This window comes from Plectropomus leopardus, chromosome 1 (genome assembly GCF_026936395.1).
Source record: "Plectropomus leopardus strain MGB_pleo_1.0 chromosome 1, ASM2693639v1, whole genome shotgun sequence".
In the NCBI taxonomy this organism is placed as follows: Eukaryota; Metazoa; Chordata; class Actinopteri; order Perciformes; family Serranidae; genus Plectropomus; species Plectropomus leopardus.
The window spans coordinates 35,618,132-35,630,342 of NC_142176.1; the positions used below are offsets into that span (position 1 = coordinate 35,618,132).

The 12,211-nt window shown below is 38.7% G+C and overlaps 1 long non-coding RNA gene across 1 annotated transcript in view; it reads left to right on the forward strand.

Moving 5' to 3' along the window:
- LOC148190457 (uncharacterized) overlaps positions 1-12,211 on the forward strand; it is a 140,047-nt gene that overhangs the window by 108,399 nt on the left and 19,437 nt on the right. The window contains exon 3 of the long non-coding RNA XR_015777501.1: positions 510-617. This is a non-coding gene — a long non-coding RNA (uncharacterized LOC148190457). The remainder of the gene's footprint in view (positions 1-509; positions 618-12,211) is intronic.

Sequence of the window (12,211 nt, forward strand, 5' to 3'; positions counted from 1 at the left end):
GGAGTGTGATGATTATGCATTTCAGCTCTTTCTACCTAGAACTGTGCTGAGGGTTACCTCTGTCTTTGCCCACCTCCGTAATTGATGCCTCTGCCCTTTGCAGTGCCAGCAGGGCTGCACTGGAGCCTAAACTTTGCTTCCACGTGTACAAAGCTCCATTCAGCGCTACCTGCTGCCTGCTGGTATGGGCAATGTGGGAATTACTTATGGTATTTGGGGGTCATGCTCACTGCTTTTAAAGATACTTCTGGTGACATTTTATATTTCTTTTATATCCACCAAAATTAATGTGTGTATGTAGGTGTTTGAAAATGGGAAAATCTGCTAAAAATAGGCGATAGTTCAGTAGGAAAATATTTCAGTATACCACAGTATTTAACATTTGTAACATTTGCTAAAAACTACAGGGGTTGTCCCCTGAAAGTTGAATATTCAAGTCATCAGTCTGAGACCCCTCAGTCAACTGAGATTGCTTCAAGGCTTTTTCGTCTTCTTTTTTTGTACTTCAGGTGATGTTTTGGTCCATGCTGCAGAGTGAGCGCCCCTCACTTCCACACTGCTCTGCTGTACAGGCAGCTGCCCAGAGGAGGAGAGGCTTTTCCACGTGGGGCTCAGAGGTAAGGCTGTCTTCTGCCTTCTTCTTAAAAATAGGGAATTGACAGCTAACAGCAACTTCATACAACACAGTCTCTTGCAATTATTTGATATCTGATGTTGGCAAAAAATGTTGCACATTGCTAATATGTCATTAGCACAGTTAGCTTCTTTCCTATGAATGTCATGAATGTAACTGTCAAACTGAACGTCCTCCTGAACCCTGTTCAAACTCTGTTGAAAAAGAAAGAAGAAAAGGAGCAAATATTCATTCATACTGACCAGCCAAATCTGATTTGACTGGCAGATTTTTAAGTAGGGTAAAAGCCCTTAAATCTACAGTGCACAGTTCTTAACATTTATTTTTATTTTTTATTTGTATTAAGCCAGTTTTTAAAGATTTATTCTGTAGGAATGAACAGGCTTGGGGTTGAGAAACAGAGCGAAGGGTAGGGAAGTCAGAAAGTATTGCATTTTCATGGTAGGTTTTGGGCTAATCGTGGGATTTGTTGACAATAGGCCACATATAAAAACATATAAAAATGGCTGAGTTGAAGCGAATGAAGTGATGACTCTTTCAGAGTTGCTTGAGTAATGCTAGGCTGAAAAGCAGTGTCGCTGCCCTCTGTTTCACCTCTTACCACATCCAGCGTCACTACTGAGTGTGGTTGGGTGCTAAAAATGATGTCATAATGTACTGGCACATCTTGAAGGACACTTACATCACTGTAGCAAGGTGACAGTTAAACCGCCAGAGGTCATCAAAAACAACAAGAGACATGAAAACATCTTTTGAACTTTTAGCATACTTTTTATTATTATATTTATAACATTTAAACAATACACACAAGATTCATCATATTAACAACATGTCACAAACTATCAACATGCCACAAACAGATGCCACAAAACTTGTAAAAAAAAAAACAATAAAACAAACCCAAACAAGAAAACAAAACAAAACACAGAGACAGAGACATTATTGCTAAAGAACAAAACAAACAAAAACACATCTCAGTCTCAGTCTCAGTCTTCTAAACATGACTTTAATGTATTCCATTTTCTTTCATAGTCCTTTATTGTTCTTTGTCGATTTATGAGAATTCCCTCCAACCTAAAATAATGTTTCAAAAAAGAGAGAAAATCTGAGAATGTAAAACATTCTTTTTCTTTCAGTTAAAAAATCTCTTACACAATAAAAAAACTGCATTTCAAATACTTGGACATCCATTTCTCAATTCACCAAGTACTGATGTTTGAGTACACATAGTTAACCATAAGGACTGTAGAGCTCGCCATTTTTCAGTCAACCCAAACATCTTTTTTTCTATTTTTTGTAGTTCACGCAAGATCGATAAATATCCTCATCAATACTATGATGTTCCTGGTAATGTCCATTCAACAACAGCTTAACCTTATATGTGGAGAAGACTTAAGACATGACATTTGTGGAGGTCATTTTGCGCCGATGTTTTACTGAGAATGAGATTGATTTTTAAATGACGGTAAAACATTTGTAAGACAAATCACACATAAAACACGCAGCAATGGCATCATGTCTGAGACAAATGACATGTTTCTGTTGGCATTTAAGAAATCATTTCTTTAAAAATGTGTCAGTTCTGATCATTGACTATTCTATCATAATTCACAGGAATTCTGCATTATTGTCAGCTGAAGAAATGCATAGAGTCTTTAGAAATGGAAGAAAACAAAGAGAGCTGAGATATACAGCAGCTAGAGATGGTTAATTTGAGGCATGTGGGTGGGTGGGGTGGGTGGGGGGGGGTGAAAAGGAGGGAGAGATCAGGAGAGAGATGGAAATTGAGGAGATGTAGTGAATCAATGTGCTTGTCACATCTCCATCCCCTGGGATCCATGTTTTTAATCTAATTAGCCAGCCGGGCTTTGTGTTGCCTGTCTATCAGCAGCAGCGTCTCAAGGTCAGGTCCTCCTTCAGAGGTCTGAGTAGAAACACCACTCCTGTTGGTATTCAATTACAGCTTAGCCTCAGACTCTCACCCTCCACATCAGACCTTTCTGCTCTGCAAAGCATGCAAGCTCTCAGTGTGTGTTCATATTCATTTCAGCTCCAAACACACACACACACACACACACACACACACACGCAGACGCTTCTGACGCTCTGATTACGCTAATGAACACTCATTATGGTTTAGAGGAATATTTCAGTGCTGCACAGAGCTCTGCATGTAAATCTCCATCATTCAGTCAGTCAATTAGTCGGTGCATCATCAGCAAATATCTATATCTACATAAATCTGTCTGCATGTCGCTCTTTCACTCAGTGCATGAATGAACAAAATAACAATCGATCAGCTTGAAAATACAATAATCAATCACTCAGGCCACAAAGACACAGCTTGCTCTGCATACTGGTTTGTCTGTGGCCTCTTTGTCCTGCTACTCTTGTATTTGTACTTGAGCTAATCGCTTTAGTAACATTTTCTGTTGACAGTGTTAAAATGAAAGGTTTTTTTTTTCCTAATTTTGCACAAACATTCACTTTGTCTCAACAATGAAATGGTTAGATTTTGGTGGTCAAAGGTCACTGTGACCTTGTCTGTCTCATTCTTGTGTGTGCGGTATCTCAGGAGCACCTTAAGGGAATTTCTTCAACTTTTGAGCAAACCTTGAGTACATTCAAGGATGAACTGATTTAATTTTGCTGGTCAAAGGTCAAGGTCACTGTGACTGTGGAAGTCCCATTCTTGTGAAAGGGATATCTCAAGAAAACCTTGAGAGAATTTCCTTAAATTTGGCTCGAATGTCAAGGATGAACAGATTAGAATCTGGCGTTCAAAGGTCAAGGTCACTGTGACCTCATGTTTGTAGCCATAACTCGAGAACTTGTGTGCTCAGGTTTCACACAAATGTCTAATAGGATATAATGACGACATGATGACATTCATATCCAAGGGGTCAAAAGTCAACTGTGACATCTTGATGTTCTGCAAAAACACTTTTCAGTCAATTACTCAACTTCGTATCTCAGGAACAGAAGGGGAGACATCTTGGGTGTCCACCTTGAAACTGTGTTGATTGTATAGATCCGCTGTGCTGCCAGGGGGGAAGACTGTGTGTGAAGCATCCATGTTCTCTGAGATATGTTTATGTAAACTGCAGGTGTAACTTGACTGGTGCACGGAGGCATACAGTCACATGGCGATGTTTCTAGTCTTGGGTGGAACTTCTCTTAGGTGGCTGATATATGTTTTGTTGCTGAACCCCTCGCAGCAGTACATTGCTTTTCTTCAGTGTTGGACTCCAGCCTGATTCTCTAAACTGGGGGCATACATACTGACAGCTATTGTATGGAATACACTGACTCTCTTTAAGGCACATCACATGAACCAAAGTGTCGCTAAATGAAAGATCGCCTCTTCTGTTGATCTCTGAGGGTCAAGGAGAGCAGCCAAGCATCAGCTCTGGCTCCTGTCTGGCCTGGCACACGGATTTTACAAGTATCTAATACAGTGTCGCCCACCCATAGCGCTGCCAAGCTGGAAATGCATCATAAAACAGTTACATTGGAGGCATTTTCTGCCTCATAAAAAAAAAAAAGCCAAACAGAGAGAAGCCCTGCTGAGCCAGACAGCTGTCACTGCTGGAGATATGAGTTCTGTTGCTAAAAACGCTGGTGCCCTCAAAGCTGACTGGGTCAGTAAAGATCTGCTAAACACCAGGAGAGCAATGGATCAAACACCTCCTAAAAAGCTTAAAATACAATGGGGAAAAAAGCTTAGTGGATCAGCTTGGAGCCCCTTACTCATAAGATTAGATGAAGCAATAATCCCTGTGAGGAAATTAGCTTGTTACATTAGATATATTCAGACAGGAATGGACAACATGAATGCTCATCACAACCTCAGATCTATATTTGAATTATTAAGGTGTGCAGATAATAAAATGGTACAGAAAGAAACAAGAAACATACACAGCGCAGATAAAACAACAAAAGAGGTAAAGCAGAGCTTATCATGGAAAATAGAGAATACATTACAATGTGCCACATGTATATTAAAATATACAATATACAGAATAATATTTATTTATTTAACTCCAGTAAAAGACATCAAATTGTGCAGGACAGCCACTAAAAGAAAATGTTGGCGTTGTATGTCTCTGCAAACCAGGTATACATAAATACATTTAAACACATTCATATGTCTCATACTACCATTTCCAAAAATGTGTAGTAAATCAGCAGACTTTGTCATCGGAAAGTAGAAGGGATCATTACTGCATTTCCAGCAGTTTTTTAGCCATCAACTGAGTTCCTTATAGTGACCCCTTTTCCACCAGTTCTAGTGCCATGAAATGGTTGTTTTTTACCATGACATCGCTGCATTTCCTGCTGGGAAAGCGCCGCAAGAGGTATTTGTTTTTTTTTAGCAAGACACAGCTTTGTGTCTTTTCAGGAAAGTGCCACTAAAAGTGTTTGTTTTTTACTGAGACATTGCTGTGTTTCTTGATGTCAGAGTGTGACAGAAAGTGATTTTTTTACCAAGACATTGCTGGGTTTCCCTCAAGTAGAGTGCCACAAAAAGCTATTGTTTTTTTATTTTTTGAGACATCACTGCGTTTGCTACTGGGGCACTGCCACGAAAAACAGTTGTTTATTACTGAGACATGAGTGCGTTTCCTGCTGGGATAGTGCCACAAAAAGCGGTCGGTTTTGTTTTTTTTTCTTTTACCAAGACATTGACAGCTTCCTCAGCTGGTACTGTGCCACCAAAATTGTTTGTTTAAAGCCCAAAATGATGTTTTTCTAAGCCTTTGTGAATGTTTTTTTGTGAGAAGAGAACAGCAAAAGCAAAGCAAAGAAATGTAGAGTTTCTATACAAGGAGGCTCTATAGACATGACCATATTCAAACAGCACATTTTAACAGATGTTTTTAACACGGTACAGTATAGAGCAAAAACAACAACCATGTCTGTAAATGTATATGCTATGTACAAAACTAATGTATGCAGGGTTTGCAGAAACATACCATGCCTACAATTTTTCTGGTGATTGTTTGAATGGTAACAGTTATGCTATATATTGTACATGGTCCCTTACAAAATAAATAGATAAATAAACAGGGTCAAAAATACATGTAAAAAACTAGCTTATGATACATTATAATGTATTATTTTTACTTTTACGTATTTTAAATTAATTTGTTTTTTTGCTTTCTGCTCCTTATGTCTGTGTTTCTTCATTGCTAAAATGTAAAAAAAAAGAAAAGAAAAAAAAGAAAATCTATTTTTAAAAGGACGTGTTAAAAAAAACATAAAACATCACAAATAGCTTTCCAGCACATTTCACAGTTTGCGTGGAGTTTGCTCAGGTGTCATGACAATTTATGACAATCATGACCTTGATGGCAACTGAGCAAATTCTTCCTGCTTATTGAGGTCAACAGATGAAGTTCAAAGCACCTGAAGAGAAAATAATGACCTCGTGAAGATAATGCAATAATGTAAATAATTGTAAATAAATGTGACACACACCAACATGTCTGTGTGTAGGCATTTATAATACATACAGTATATAGTTTGAATAATACAGCAGTTTGTATATATAAAATGTTTTGAATGTTTTGCACGGATAAAGGAATTCTTTGAAATACACAGAATAAATAAAGATGATAAAAGAAAATATCAGATCAGTGTTGCAGGTTATTTCTTAGAGCCGTCTTGTATAACTCACAGGTTTGAAACAAACAATGAACAGGGAGGCCTGTCTATGTGTCTTTCAGTTGTACACTGAACACTGCTTTAGAAAAACTGTGTAAATGGAAGGTCAGAGGTTCAATCCCCACAGTAGACTTTCAACAGCAGCGTGTCTTAAGTGTCCTTGAGCCAAACACTGAAGCTGCTCACTGATATGAAGCGTACGCTTAAGAATTTACCACTCCGTCTCTCTGTTAGTATGAATCTCATGCAGTCACAGTTAAATGTCTGGCAGATGTTTGTTCTGTTTAAACCACCTCAGGCAGCAGACTCCTTATCTTCAATCATAACCTGGAGAATCCATTTCTTTGCTAAATATGGAATGTCCTTTTCTCCTCTAAATTGCATCATTTTCCTCTCATCTTCTGCTTGCATCCAATCCTGTTGTGTTCACTAAACAGGCATACTATCTCTTTTACCCTTCATCCTTTTTTCCGTACTTCTCAGTATCCATGATCATTCTGGTGTCACAGTAATATAACACAGAGGTGTGGCCTTTGATTTATTCACTATTGGCTGTTGTTGATCAAGAGAAGTGAACTAAATAATGGCAATATTTAAGTGATTGGTTTGCATGCATTGATGAAATTTTATTTACCTGTTCATTTCGTGGAAATGGCAGTGTTGGTCAGTTCACCTCCATGGTCTAATCTGACATAAATTGGCTATTATTGCATGATTTGCCATGGAGTTTTTTATTTGACTGTATAAAAATAATGGAAGTAGCGACCCTGACATCACCTATTGGTTTGTGAAACCATGTTTTGATGCATCAAGTTTGGCATTTTGGGTTTTTGGAGGCAGAAGTGACCATATTTGGATGCGAGGATGGAGTTATGGAGGAGCGAGCTGTGGATCTGTGTTGTAGACTGTATCGATGTCTGAAAGACAGCTTTTCACTCAAGGCATCCAAGCCCTTAGCTATGCATAACTTGAAGCTTTTGTACCAGACGCTAAAAATGTTTATGTTTTACATTTGGGCATTTAAACATGGATGTCCAAGAGGATTGACTCTTTTGAAACTAGTCTCAAATGGCTATCTCAGTAACTGCAGTTTTTGGCACTTTTGTCCTGGCTTCATTTTTCATCCTCAAAGGTTGCTTCTTGAGTTTTTAATATAATATCCATTGCAGTAACTTTAGTGATTTTATTTAGCACCCTTGTCAGGTCAAGATTTAAAATTTTGTCCAATACTTTTGTTTAAGACCAAATATACCCGCAAAACTAATAACATTTCTATTGGAGTTGGGCCACTGCAGTCAGTCATTGACCACTGAGCCCATCATTGTTATTTAGAAGCCCACCCTGTCCATCCATCCGTCCATAACATTTCTGATTTATCAACCTGATGAACTATAGGCTGACAGATGGGCTTTTTAGCGTCCAAGTTTGTCACCGCCATCATGGACATTTATTGCAGTCACTGTCACTTAATAATCAATATCTGCTCACATCTGCTGGGCTGACTGCTGCAATTTTTAAAATTTTTTAGTAGAAGAAAAGAAGTGTAATATAGTACAAATATACCATGTTCTGTGTCAAAAAGTAAAAGAGCAGCATCCAGAGTACATTATTAATAACTTACAGAAAGATTGTGAGCAATAGTCCACCGTCCTCTCTTCTCTCAGTCACTCTCTCTTAAACACACACACTAGCAGATGCTGTGGCACTCGGTCGTTGTGTCTCTGTCCTTGTCTCAGTCCTGAGATTTGTGCTACTATAAGGCATAAAGCTGGTGTTTTCGAGTCAGGTTGGGATGGTAAATCATGTTGCCCAACATTGTCATCGTCCATTACATCGTTTCACTGTGGACATCTTTGTATCCCATTTGGTAGACATTGCTCAACTCCAGTTCCCTTCAGATTCACTTTGTGTACAGTGCTACAGTAATTAAAAAGGCAAATGTTAGCACGCAATTATGCTAAACTAACATGGTGAACATGGTACACATTATACCTGCCAAATAGCATGCTGGTTTCATGCATGTTTGCATACTGAAAGCATTTCGTTTAAAGCACAGACCTGCTAGCATAGCTGCAGACTCTAAGTTACATAATGTCTCTGTCATTAAGCATGCCACTTCTCATGGCCCGTTGCGTCCTGCACACTGCCTTTATACATCTATCAGCTGCATTATTCACTCTAGTAACCAGCAGGGGTGTTGGCTTTTATATTTCTAGTCTCACTTTGATTTTTCTTCCTTTGTTTTTGTTGTAGTTTTTAACTTGTTCCTGCAAAATCATACTGTATACTGTGCTGTAAGATATTAGCTGTTTACTTCTGATAGCCATCAGTTACCCTTTTCCTCTTTTTAGTAGTTGTAGTGCTTGTCAGAAGCACAACATCCCTCTTCACTGTGACAGTTCTTTCCTTTCAGATGCAGGAGCTGTATCTGATTGATGAGGGGTTGGTGGCCAGGTAGCAGTAACTTCATCTGAATGCTATGAGCATGGCCATGTTCACACATGACTGAATTTCTTAATTAGTGTCTCATTCAGCTGCCAGTGCCTCTTTTCTCCACAGGATCAAATCACTAGGTTATTACGAGCCAAACCGCGGGAAGTGAGGAGGGCTGGGATGTGTGGTTGGTCTCTGAGCTCTCCACGAGTTAGCAGCACGATTGTTGTGCAAGTTTCTAAACTAATAGATGTTTCTCTCCAAAAAAATCGTGAATAATTACAGGGCCAAATATTCTCTCTGGTAAGCAGTGTCTGTGCAAGACTCATATACGGAATATATAACTGATAGGAACAGCCTAATATTATTACTGTGTGTTTGGATAAAGAGAGGTAATATGGGGAGTGCTGCTTTGTTTTTGGAGTGTAAGTTCATGTCTCTGCAGTGCTTTAAAATCAGAATCCTTTTCCAAAACTGTCTGGCTGTGTGACAGGTTAAGCCTGAAACACGATATATATTTATTTTCTTAGCATTTGTGCTGAAACTCTGTGTTTAAAAAAATAAATAAATAAATGAAAAAATCTTGTGTCTTTATTAATTTCTCATGATAACCGAATATACCAAGAGCATGTATCTGTTCCTTTTTGCAGAGAGCACTCTGCCTCAGCCATTTCACAGATGACAACTTCCACTTTAAAAACCATACTTGCTTAAAATGGGCATGTGAAATAAATATGGTGAGTCCGCAGGTAATGTGTGCATAGCCATCAATGAAATATTGAACACCTTTTTAGGTATAAAATCAGCTTCTTCACCTGTGGGCTTTTACGGCCACAGTGATCCTCGTTGGCTGTCAGAGCAGAGAAGCTAATGGAGATCACACACGCAACACTACACACACGCTCTCTCTCTCTCTTTACTGTACATACACACTCTCTGTCTTACTGTTCTTTTGCAGTTTCACTTCCTGCATTTGGCCTTTGTTTTGTAATCCTTAAAAAAATGTTAAACCAAAGCTTTAAACTGCTTGGACTCCCAAGAGTTATTTGGTAAAATAACATGTGTTATTGTCCACGGTCTGTCTCTGCTGTTGCTGGCCGCCGACTGTTTACAGTCCTGTAACTTATTCCTCCACAATAAGGCATCTCGGTGTCTTTCCACTCAGCTGGCTGTTCCACAAAGAGACTGGAGACTGAGCTCTGGTGGTGTGGGCTGTGCACTACATACAATGAGTTTAATAGATAGAGGAGTTCCCCTATTTATGGCAGTATAAAAAAGCATACAGTTGGGAATTCAAATTACCCTGGTAAACCGTAATACTGTGATACTGCCTAAGCATGATGTCCTCTATTAGATCTATTCAAATGAAGTCATTGACATACTAGTGAGTTTCCTCTGCAGCACTCTCGCATTTTGTGCTATACATTACTGCCTGCGTTAATTAAAGGGATGTACATTATATACATATTTATAAATATACAGTATATTGTGTAATAGGTTCCTTTGATGGTTCCCCATGATGATTCTGTTTCTGTTTCTGATTCTATTCGTTATTCTTGTGAGAGATCATTATTATTGTCTGACCAAACCAGATTTCCTCTTCTGTTTTTTCCTCATTGTTATTTATTAGTATCTCAGGCAAGACGATGTGCTCCTTCTACCTGACAGTGTTTTTGCTCATAGACATTATGTAAAAGCTAAAAATAATACTAACAATAGCTGTGTCCCAGTTCAGTGGCTGAATCCTTTGGACATGTTCTGCATAAGTGAGTCCTTTGCAAAAAAATTTTTAAAAAGCTGAAGGCAAGGCTAAGCCTGAACTTTCTCCCAGCATGCAACAGTTGAGCCCCAGTTGAACCCCAATAGTAACAAATGGTGTGCTCAGGCAGTCCTTGTCGTATAAGTTGTAAATACAAACATTTCATTATCATTTAGAAGTTGTCATAAAGCAGCTGACAAAGCAGTAGATATTAGGAGTATAAGTCACTTGTTTCATTACAATTCAATTTTATATGGATTTTTTGTGACTGTGATGCAATTTAATGACATCAAAAAGTTGGTCACTATTAAATTCAAGGATCTGCAATCAATTTGAGATGACCATGATCATGTCTAAACATTTAACACAATCTGATTTATTTTTTGTAAATATTTGCATATTATAGCCAGTAAAGTGCAGTAAAGTTTAAATCAACTCCACTAACAAATAAAACACAAGAACATGAAATAAATTTGCAAAATTCATCTCAATGGTAACTGTCAAGGGGTGTACCCAAGACAGTTATGTTTTGCTAGTCACCATTATTAACTTAAGCACTTTCTCCTCTAGGATTAATTGGCTTAGCAGGTAGTGGACTTTTCTTTTATTCAGAGTTTATAAGATTACATGCTTATTCATATTTTTTCTCTCTCAGCAGTGGTTTAAGTCACTACATCTCTGAACAGAAGAGCACAGTTGTTTTTATGTTTCCGTTCTGGCGATAGCCCTGGCCAGAGGCCTAATTGTTTTGGGGTTGTCCATCCATCCATTCCATTCTCATAAATACAATGTCTTAAGAGCCTAGAGGCAATTTCTTGAAAATCTGGCACAAACATTCTCTCTGAGTCATGATTCATGACAAACGTCCACTTGGACTTAAGTTGAACTGATACACTTTGGTAGACACTGTGCCACTGTGACCTCGCAAAACATGTTTCTGCCGCAGAACTCAAATATTCAAATGCAAATTGTGACAAACTTTCACACAAATGTGGCCTGATGATGATGACCTCATGTAAGTCTGGACAGATAGATGTAAAATGGAACTGCAACTTGACTGAAACTGTGCAGAGCATATATTCACAACTTGAATATATCAGCAATACATTCAGCGAGCTCTGGCAGTGTTCGGACTGCCTTTAGCCCTAAATAAGGAAAACACAGCTGTGTCATTCAATGGAGCCAGCGGGGATGCCAGCGCAGAGGGCACTAGCGAAAATAACAAAAGGTTGCCTGGAAAAAAAGGTGAACCAGGATAAACCTTTGCTACAACTCAACCTGACACAATGTGATACTAGTATATGCATGCAAGTGCACATTCCTGGTAGACGCTTCCTGGTAGAAACGCCGTATTTATACAGTTTATCTCTTGATAGTTGCAACAAAAATGAAAAAGCTGCCAGCTTGGTAACTTCCCAAAGTAGTAACATTAGGTACATGGTTTAAAAGGGACACAAACATCCATGAGTTGTTTGCTGGTCCTAGAGACAAATGCCTCTAAGCCTTTAAAATGCTGCAGCCATTATTGGCCCATTATATTGTAAACTGTTGCATACTGTGAATATCACAGCAGGAAGGGAGACAAAGTACATCCTTGTCAAAGACCTATACACCCACCTTGAACATGCAGGAGTGCAGACACAGCTGTCACTCCAACTGTACAGGGACCAAATGGATTATAGCAGCCACCCTGGCAGCTCATTCAGCCGCAACACCTT